At 44.5% G+C, this 10,191-nt stretch overlaps 1 long non-coding RNA gene across 1 annotated transcript; it reads left to right on the top strand.

Moving 5' to 3' along the window:
* Positions 1-10: 10 nt before the first annotated feature.
* Positions 11-4,763, top strand: LOC141577761 (uncharacterized). The gene is made up of 2 exons (XR_012507210.1): positions 11-730; positions 1,646-4,763. It is a non-coding gene; the product is annotated as an uncharacterized LOC141577761 (long non-coding RNA).
* Positions 4,764-10,191: the final 5,428 nt, after the last annotated feature.

Genomic DNA, 10,191 nt, shown 5'->3' with positions numbered 1-10,191 from the left:
CACTGCTTGCTTCTGTTTTAATTTCACCCACGTGGGCTGCCTGTTTCTCTGTATTTTCGTTTCATTTTCGGAGGCACGTGATGTAATCTTGCTTTCAACAAAATAGTTAATTATATTTATTTTTTAAGTTTTGGGGGGGGCGTGGGTAATTAAGTTTATTTACTTTTTTATTTGTTTTTAAATGGAGGTCCTGGGGATTGAACTTAGGACCTCATGCATTCTAAGCACACGCTCTACCACTGAGCTCTACCCTACCTCCAAAATGGTTAATTTTATTTTTTTTTAATTTTTAATTTTTTTTAAATTTTGGGGGTAATTAGGTTCATTTACTTATTTGTTTGGTTTTTTTTAATGGAGGTACTGGCAATTGAACCCAGGACCTCATGCATGCTAAGCACCTGCTCTGCCATTCAGCTGTACCCACCCCTCAAGATGGTTAATTTTAAATTGGTGTCTATTTAGTTCTCTCTCATGTTCCTGAAGATCTTGCGGTTGATGATTTATAAAAATGGTGTGGTGATTTCATGATCCTACTGGAAACGATGACTGCCAGGGAGAGAATTGAATCTGTAGGATTTAAATGTGCCAAGCAAGTATCCATGCAATGAAAAACAGTGACACATCTTTGTGTCCACCAATGGACACACGTCTACTAATGGGCACTTTTTTTGCACTTCACCTGGATAAGGAGATGCATATTGGTGGTTGCCTTGTTCTGTAAGAACCCAAGGTAGGTTGTGAATCATTTCTTTCTAGTAATACAAAAAATAGTTTGTATTGTATGCAGGTCATGGTGTTCTCATTCTCTGGATTTATGCATAAGAAGCTGTATTTTCCTGGGGCTCAAAAAACCTGGACTGAAATCCTGGCTCCACATTTTTCAGGCATGGACCCTAGGGCATAGTACTCAATGCCTTTGAACCTCAACTTCCTCACCTATAAAATGGGCATAAATGGTTAGCCATAAAGACGTATGATTAGCCAGAGAAAGATTGATTTTAAGGAACTGGCTCATGCAATGGTCAAGGCTTAGCAATTCCAAACTCTACAGGGTGCACTGGCAGGCTGGAGACCCAGGGCAGAGTTGCACTGGAGTCCAAAGCTGTTCTACTGCCACCATTGCTTCCTGCTCAGGAGAAGTCAGTCTTTGTTTAGTCAGGCCTTTAACTGATTGGATGTGGCCCACCCATAACATGGAGAGTAATCTGATGTCCTCAGAGTCCACTGAGTTAAGAGTTAATCTCATTTAAAAGTTATCTTCATGGAAACATCCACAGTAATGCTTGATCTGGGCACCACGGCCAAGCTGATGTATAAAATTAAGCATCACATAAAAATTAAATAACAAACCCTTGGAAGAATGCTTAGCAAATTAATTACTCAATAAATGGTAACTGCTAGTAAGATTTCAATTCGATAAATATTTTTTAGTATGTGCTACATAAAAAGGCAACAGGGCCAGAGAATATCTAAATGGACTAATAATCTAGCTCAGCCCTCTTAAACAAGGTAAACGCAAGAGTCAATAGGGAAGCAAGAATGGCTAGGAGGATTCTCGGGGCAGGGGCAGAGGTGGGGGGACACCAGCAGTTTGCCCAGTGCTCCTGACCTCGGTTCCCAGGTGGTCGTGTGTCTCTTTGAACAGATGCAGAAGCGCCCAACGGGAGAGAAGGAGACTCAGGCCAGGAAGAAAGAGCCGGCTGGAAACCACGGGGCGGGGACTGCAGCCATTTACCAAGGACGTGATGCGGGGTGATGATGTAACTTTTAATTACTGCTACTATGTAAGGCAATTTTATTAATTAAAATGTCACCTCTGCCTCGCCCGCCATTTGCACAAAGGTCTAAAATCATGCTTCTGACTTTACATTCTGTCTGGATCATGAATATTCACTGCCCTGACCCCAAAGGTGTTCTTGCTGTGAGTCTTACCTATCAGTACATTGGCACAAAAGTGTATTTAAAATCCCTGGAAAACCTCAGTGCCTCCATGCCCCCAGCCCCGCGCAGCACCTCTGCGTCCAGCAGCTCCTGGCCTCATCTTGGGCCACCCTCCTCCCTACACGAGGCTCCAGCCACAATTGTGTCCTTGCTGTTCCTTGGAGACAATGAGTGACTTCCATCCCATGGCCTTTGTGCCTCTCCTTCCAACACACAACAATGACTTTCCTCTTGCTTCCCCCCCTCAGCTCCTTCTCATCATTTGAGTTTTAATTTGAATAGCACCTCCTTGGAGAGCTTCCCTGACTGCCCACCTCAACATCACACAGCTGCTTGTTACTGAGTCCAAGCTGGTACTGCTCGCTGCACAACAGGCCAATAAATCGAGAGACGAGTTGTTGAGGCAAGGAATAGCGACTTTATTCAGAAAGTCAGCAGCCTGAGGGGATGGTGGACTAGTGTCCCAAAGAACCATCTCACCTGAGTTTGGATGCTAGTTTCTTTTATACAGCAAAGCAGGGGAGGTGAGGAGGTAAGTAAAAAATGGGATAGATTGTTGCAATTATTTCCTGGGGTTCTGACCAGACTCCAGAGGGGATGTGTTAATTTCTCCTTTCTTGGAGCCATTTACAGGTAAGACTGGCCAGGGTGTTTCCTGTGAGCCAAACAAAGATATTTTAGCTTATGCTCAGGCATGGGAAGCAGGGTTCCCAGAGATGGGCCGTTATGTATACTTTAAGCTATAGGCAACATCCTTTAAGTGGTTAACTTGTGGCAAAAGAACACAAAGGTTAAAGTAAAAGAAACATTCAATATGGAGTCAGATTTGTTCTTCCCTGCTATTCTCTGCCCCTGACATCAGTTTGCTTCTTCCCTTTTAGGGCTTAACACAAAGCACAATAATATTGCATTGTTAGATATGTTCTTTCTCCCATAGTTGACTAGAAGCTCGGTGGGACAGGAACCACGCCTGTCTTGTCAATGCCATACTGCAGCACCCAGATGGAAACACAATGAAATATTTGTTGAATGAATACATGAATGAGTGAGTGAGCACACACAGTCTCTCTGAATCCCAATCCAAGTCTTTCTTTTTGAAGCCAGTACTGATTTCTGGTGTGTGAAAGGGACACAAAACAGTGCACTATGAAATGATGACCACTATGATTTGTGATTCTGTTACTCTTAACCTGGTTTGAACTCAATTCCATTAGAGTCTTCCAGATTTAACTAACCATACCATCTGGCTGCAAACTCCAGGGTCTCATTAAATGAGCAGTAATAATAAAAGTAATTGCACAAGAGTAGAGGAGATTAAGCAGACAGCAATAAAATGATGTTGCCAGCACAGGGCTATTGATTTTGTTTGTAGCTTGCTGGCGCGAGGATACATCGTTTTGTTTCTCAGATTCATTTGGTTACAATCAACATTGACACCGGGCAGGCAGAGCCACCACTGATTAGTGCTAAAAAGCGATTACTACTAAAAATGCCTCTGCAGAGTTCTGTCATGACTGATAAACCTAGAAGATTAAATATAAGCCAGACACTGAAATTCAGGCCATAATGATTTCTTTCATTGTTCTCTTTCTGATCTGCAGAAATGTGTACAGCATTCATTCCAGCCGTTTTCTGCTGTTCCAACAAAAAATTGTTTAGTTAAGGTATTAAAATATTTGTATCACTAAGTGAGGAACACATTGTAGCTTTTCTTATACAGCCTCTGGAAGTTCATAGAAAATTCATCACAGGAAGCTTAACCAGCAATTGGGAAAAGGCTGAATAAAGCTGGGTGGGCGTCCACATCATAGACTAATATGATTCATTACTATCTTCTTTATTATTTCTCTTGAGATAGTTTCTTTTCATTTTGATCATCTCTACAGTAATATTATTTGAGAAAAATCACTGAATTTAGAGCAAGTGTAAACCAAATCTTCATCAGATCCACAAACCACAAATTTTGCAGCTGTCTTCCAATTTCTTGTAAAAGCATGGATTCTAAACTCCTGAATTCTACTGCCGAGAGGATTGCCAAAGATCATACCTTTCCATCTTCTGGAAATGTCAATATTATTGCTACTTTTATTTTATAAGGGATGACATGTTTATTTGCAAGCAAAATAGTAGAAATCAGAAGTTCTTAAAGTGTGGTCCCCAGACCAGCAGCCTCAGCACCACCTGGGAACTTACTGAAAATGTGAATTTGCAAACCCAACCCCAGACTTACCACATCAGAAACTCTAGGGGGAAGACCCAGCCATCGATGTTTCACAAATCCTGATTTAGAGCAATAGTTCTCAACTCGGGTGAGTTTGTGCCTCAGGACATTTGACAACATCTGGAGACATTTTCAGTTGTCAACATCTGGGGGAGAGGGTGCTACTGGGAATCTAGCAGGTAGAAGCAAAAGGTGCTACAATGCACAGGACAAAACTCCATAACAAAACTCCAAGTCCAAAACCTCGATGGTGCCGAGACTGAGAAGCCCTGGTGAAAGCAAAGAACCTTTGATCAGCAACCCTGAGTCTTAATCATGGTTTCCTATTCATTTTCACTTATTGTTTTATTTTGTCTTTCAGTGTTTTATGTCCTACAAATGATTCTTTCTTGTTTTAAACCCATTCAACTTGTTTTTGGTTTCTACTAGTGTTATCTTTAGAAGATCTTCCTCCAGCTTAGAATCACATAAATGTTTACTTATATGTTATGATTTCCCTTTTACATTTAATTAGTTAATCCATCTGGAATTCATTTTGATAAAAGTTGTGAAACAATGATCTAACAATTTCTTTGTTGTATTAAACTCCTTGTACCTGAAATATGTAAATTGTTTCTATTTCCTGACCAAGCCATGACTAAGAGGATGTGCTTCATCAAAACAAGAGCATTAGCTAAGCAAAATGAAGGATCAGTTTGAATCAGCTTCATCCTCATGTGACCAAAAACTCAATACCAGACTAAATACTATGGAAGTTTATTTCTCACACTAAAAAATAATAATAAAACTGTGACAATAAGCATCCCAGTGCTTGTTTTGTGGCTTAATAATTATTAGAGAACTAGACTCCTTCAAAATATTCTTGTCATTATGGTCCAAAATGATTGCTGGAGCTCCAGCCATCACATTCTATTCCATGCAGCTTGATAAAGAAAAATACAAAAAAAAGGGTGAGCCTCTTTTCTTTAAGGACACTTTCTAAAAGACACATACAGTATTATTGCTTACATCTCATTGGCCAAAAATAAGTTACGGAGCCCACCTACTGCAAGGGAGGCTAGGAAATGTAATGCATATCTAGGAGAATAGATGTTGGGATAGCAATAATAATCTTTGCCAATTTGAGTTGTAGGAACTAGGGGATTTATGCTTCACAATATGAAGATGAAGGGAATCTCCAGGGAGACAACTGTACAGGGGGATGGAGGGAAACTCTTGAATGGAAAGTTCCAAAGAAAATAATAAATTAAGAGTCCTTGACAAAGAATACTGAGAAGAGATTTATACTTTTAGTGGAGAATTTAAAGTTATTTCTGATGGGTACAGAGATATATCTTATATTATATATTATATTTCAGGAAAAATAAGCATTTCTTCAAGAAAGAATTATCAGTTAGGAAAACTTCAGTTACAGTCTGGTAACAAACATCCCCCAAATCACAGTAGCTGAAAACAATACGATGTTTTTTGCTTATGCTCACTGTGGATTGAAAAGGGGCTTTCCTCATCATAGTAGCAAAAGGACCCAGGCTGATAGAGCAACTGTCTTCTTGAACACCGGTGATTAGCAATGCCAGGTATAAGGAGAAACGCAGAGAATTTCATACCAGCAATTAAATGATCTGGAGATTACCAACCAGATCTAGTCATATGACTCCACCCAAGTTCAAAAGAGCAGGGAAAACGTCCTGCCATGTACCCTGAAGGTTAGAAACCCAAATATTTAACACTCAAATATTTGACACAGAGCATGTGACAACCACGAAAGGAAAGGTGGTGTTGCTGTGAACAACATTTATATGGTCACCACCACAAACACACTACACAATAATAGCTGGGAGGGTGGAGGGTCAGAGGAGTGTTTACTGCATGGAGGTGGGGTGGGGGGTAGAGACAGGACAAAAAGAGCTGGGTTCTCATCTTTCACAAGCTGAAGTCACAAGAATTTGAAAAATCAAGAAAAAGCAGTATCAGCCTATTATTTAGAAAGATGAAAATGAAAAAGCAGAACATATAAGCAAAGGCTTTTAAGTGTCTGCCTCAGTTCTTAGTTAGGGTGTGGTAGGGTAAGGATTGCTCTTTTCACTACAAGATTTGTGTTGCTTTCTGGCTTTTTAAAATATGTCAAATATTGTTTTGGAAAAGAAAGAAATATTTAAAATTTCAAGACTGGGAGGAAATAATTCAAATATTTCACAGTTATCATCTCTTAATCTTTTAAATGTACACCACCACCACATCACCTTCCACTGCAAAAGGGAGACATGCAGTGATTTACCTTATTGGCATCTTGGTGCCACTCAACTCCAGGTGCTCAGATCTGGAGCAAATCCTGGTCCGTTTCCATTTTCACAACCAGCAAATAAGCACCACTGAAGAGCAAAGAAAACTGAAGAACTCAGGAACCCCCCATCAAAAGATAATTCGCAGGCTTTTACCTTCCAATAACCACATCCAACTCTGTACCAACCCCTTGGAAGCACAACAGCATTGCCATGAGGCTGGAATCCAGATAATTTTAAAATAACACACTTTCCTGTTAAAAATTTAAATCAGTGGACATGTTTGCAGGCTCAACCTTTGAACGCGCTCCAAAGATGTATCTAAAAGCTCTGGGATGCTTCCAAATTCCTGGGCTCACTTTGTATCTCTCTGAAATGAGCAAGAAATAGCAACACATTTTCTTCCTACTTGATAAAATATAGATATTTTCAGAACAGACATTTTCCAAGCATGCACTTGTTTGAAGGACCAGAGGAAACGGGAACTGCTCGGGGCCAGCACTGCTCTCTCCTGCTGCAGGCTTCTGGAAGGGCAGTCCAGGTGACTGAGGCTGTGAAACTCTTTTTTGATTCACATAGTTGTAAATAATAATGACAATCTTGCATCTTCTCACCAGATGCCCCGAATCACCCTTGTCTTCCTTCTAAAGACTGTGATGCAGGTGTTGGTGGGAGAAGACACAGAAAAGGCGAATAAAGAATTTGTCATCCCACCTCTAGACAATGCCCCACCTTCCAGGGCTAACCTCGTGCTGTCCAATCCTATTATGCACATTAGAAACCCACAGTTACCTCTGCCCCCTTGCTGGACTCTGAGATATTTCTAAGCTCAGCCCCTCCTCCCACCCCAGGCAGGTGGAAATCCTGGGCCAACTGGGGAGATGGTCATATTCTCCAAGGGACCAAAAAGAAAGTAATGTGAATCATTTCCAAAGTCGTCCCCCCACCCCGTTTTGATGCAGGCCCTTGGATGTTGGTTGCCTTGTACCAGGGGCGGTGCTGAGCACTCGTGTCCCCACAGCCACCCCATGGGGGATGCTACCCGGCCCAGACAGCAGGGCTGTGCCGGAGGCGGGGGCTGGCCTCTTCACCTGGTGGGGATACTGCCGTCCACTAGGTACACGTGCCGTGGCCCCCGGGGTGATAACGGCTCTCTCTTAGGGACAACACTAGAGGCTTGATTGTCGAGGAAGAGGAGAGTAAGGAAGGGAAGTAAGGTAAAGGCTCACCACGAACGGCGGGGCCTTTCTCCCTCCTTTCCCAGCCTTCCTCATGGCCAGCCATGGCCCCACCAGGCTCGGCTCAGGCCCCAGCCCACGCTGACCCCTCCTGCCCCTCTGCCCCGCCCCCGGGCCCCGCGGCGGCTCTCCAGGATCTCCTCTGTTATCAGGCCTTTCACTGTGCTGGGGTCTTGAGTACCCGCGTCTGCCTCCCCCATTAGACAGTGAGTCTTCTGAAGACAGCAGTGATGTCGTTTACTTCAAATAATTCAATAAGTGGTTTGTTGAATGAATGAGTGAGTGAATGACTGAGTGAACAAACTCAGATGAGGAAGCGAGTTTGGTGACTTGTCCAACTTCGCGTAAACCTGTCACTCCTGAGCGACTCTAACAGCTGTCTCCCAGCTTCTGACTCAAGGCTTTTTCTTCTTTACGTTACTAAACCTTGGATGTTTTCCTCACTCAGAGGAAGATAAAATTCAGCAAACAGTTGTGGGAGAAATTAGTTTACCCACTCGAAAGGGAATAGAATATAGACTAAAGACCTAGGAGGGCTAAAAATTTACAGAATTAGAAGGAGGAAAAGAGAACAAACAGAGAGAGAGGCAAACCATCAATGGCTTCAGAGTTTCCCACGGGGATTGTCCCGGGGATGTGGCTTGTGTGGAAGGAGCAGACGGATTGTTCTCAAAGCATTCACGTTTCATTTCTTTACATCTGGATGCTGAAGTCCCAGAAACATGCAGTGGATAAAACAGAATTACGCTAATTAATGTCAAGACCAGTGAAAAGTCTGAGGGTTCACCCACCATGCGACTGGCATGGATACGGGGAGGAAACCCAAGACTCCGGTGTCAGAGATGAGGGACCCATCACTCACCGTGGCAGCCAGAGCGCCCGCGATTTCTGCCTGCGTGGCCTGAGCCCCGGTGCCCACAGGCAGCACGAGCAGAGCCAGACGAGCCCTGGACGCGCCGGCGGCTGTGCTGCGGAGAAGCGCCAGCTCCTGCAGAGCCCGAGGCTTTCCTAAGGCGCAGTAGGCACGCCTGCGCTTTTCCCCAGGGGAAGTTATCTTTGTTATATGGAAGGTTGGTCCCTGTTCTTTGTTCTGAAGGAAGACATAATTTCCATCTCCAAGGCTGTTCATCATACAAAAATCCTTGAATAGTCAGAAACAAAGGCGGATGTGCAGAAGGACGAGCAACCAACCGGTGGATAACTGTCTCACAGCGGTTACCTGACTTAACCACACGCTCCCCAGTTGAACATCATTTAGCAATTGCGTGCCAGGCCCTGAGCTGCTCGCCGAACATGTATCAGGAGCAAACCCAGAGGTGGTTCCTGTCTGCAAGAGCTTACAGTTGAGTGGGGATATCAGTACCCACCCAGGATCCCATAAACACGGGCCAAATGGCTGCAGTGAGGAAGACCCCCAGAGGAGGGCTCAATGGCACCTCGGAGGATGTCACGGCGACACTCTGAAAGTGTGACGAGGCAAGGAAGAGACTCCCAGGCAGAGGGAATAGAATGAGCAAAGGCCCCGGGGCAGGAGGCGGTATTATTCACCCCTGAGCGGAGGGATCACACAGTTTTCCCAAGATGGTCCTGTTCACGCCTGTTGCTACAGACTAGTCATTAATAGCATTGCTTTTACCTCTCAGTGGTGCCCTTTGAGGTATTGAGAAGGTCAGGGTTCAGGGAGGGGGAGCTTGAATCAGATGCTGAAGCCCAGGGGCTGGGCAGAGAAACAGGAGCTATGGGAAGATAAACAGGACCAGAGCACGCTGAGGCTTGCAGGCTCTGCCAACAACCTCAGTCATTATTGCAAGAGCAATGGGAAGCTACTCAAGGGTTCAGCACAAGAGCACCATGTGAGCAGTCTTCGTCTTCATCACTTTGGTCTCGATGTGGAGAAGAGCTTAGGAGGTGACTAGGTGAAGAGGGAGGGGTCAGCGTCTGCTGCTGTGGCCCAGGCAGGGAAAGCAGTGGCTTGGATGAGGGTAGTAAGGAGGGAAGTGGTCAGATTTAAGCAGAGAAGGGGAGTGGTGGTTGGACTTAGAGCTGCTCAGTGGGGAGTCAAGAGGGCATCAGTGATGACACCAGGTTGTCTGTCCGGCACAACCGCTGGGAACACTAGAGAGGTAAGTAGGGACGCTGGCCAGGCAGTCGGACAAGCAGATGTGAGCTCAGGTGGAAATACGGGTGGAGCTGTATATATCCGGGAATCAGCGTCACCTGGACGGTGACCGAAGCCATGGGTGTGAACAGAGGACCCGGGGCGGCACCAGGACCCAGGGCGGCACCAGGAGACAGCCCAGGACGGAGCCCTGAGGAAGCCAAAGTGAACAGACAGCAGAGCAGAACTGAGGAAATGCTGACAGAGGCATGGAGAAACCGTGGATGGTGGTTTCCAGAAAGCCAAGCGAAAGGGAAGGAGGGAGTTGTCAACAGTGTCAGATCTGCTGAAAATGAGGTCAGAGGAAGATGGGGAAAATGGCCCGGGGATGGAAGACAGGGCACCCACTGG

This window comes from Camelus bactrianus, chromosome 5 (genome assembly GCF_048773025.1).
Source record: "Camelus bactrianus isolate YW-2024 breed Bactrian camel chromosome 5, ASM4877302v1, whole genome shotgun sequence".
In the NCBI taxonomy this organism is placed as follows: Eukaryota; Metazoa; Chordata; class Mammalia; order Artiodactyla; family Camelidae; genus Camelus; species Camelus bactrianus.
Note: the sequence above shows the minus strand (reverse complement) of the source record. Positions and strands in the feature narration are given on the sequence as shown.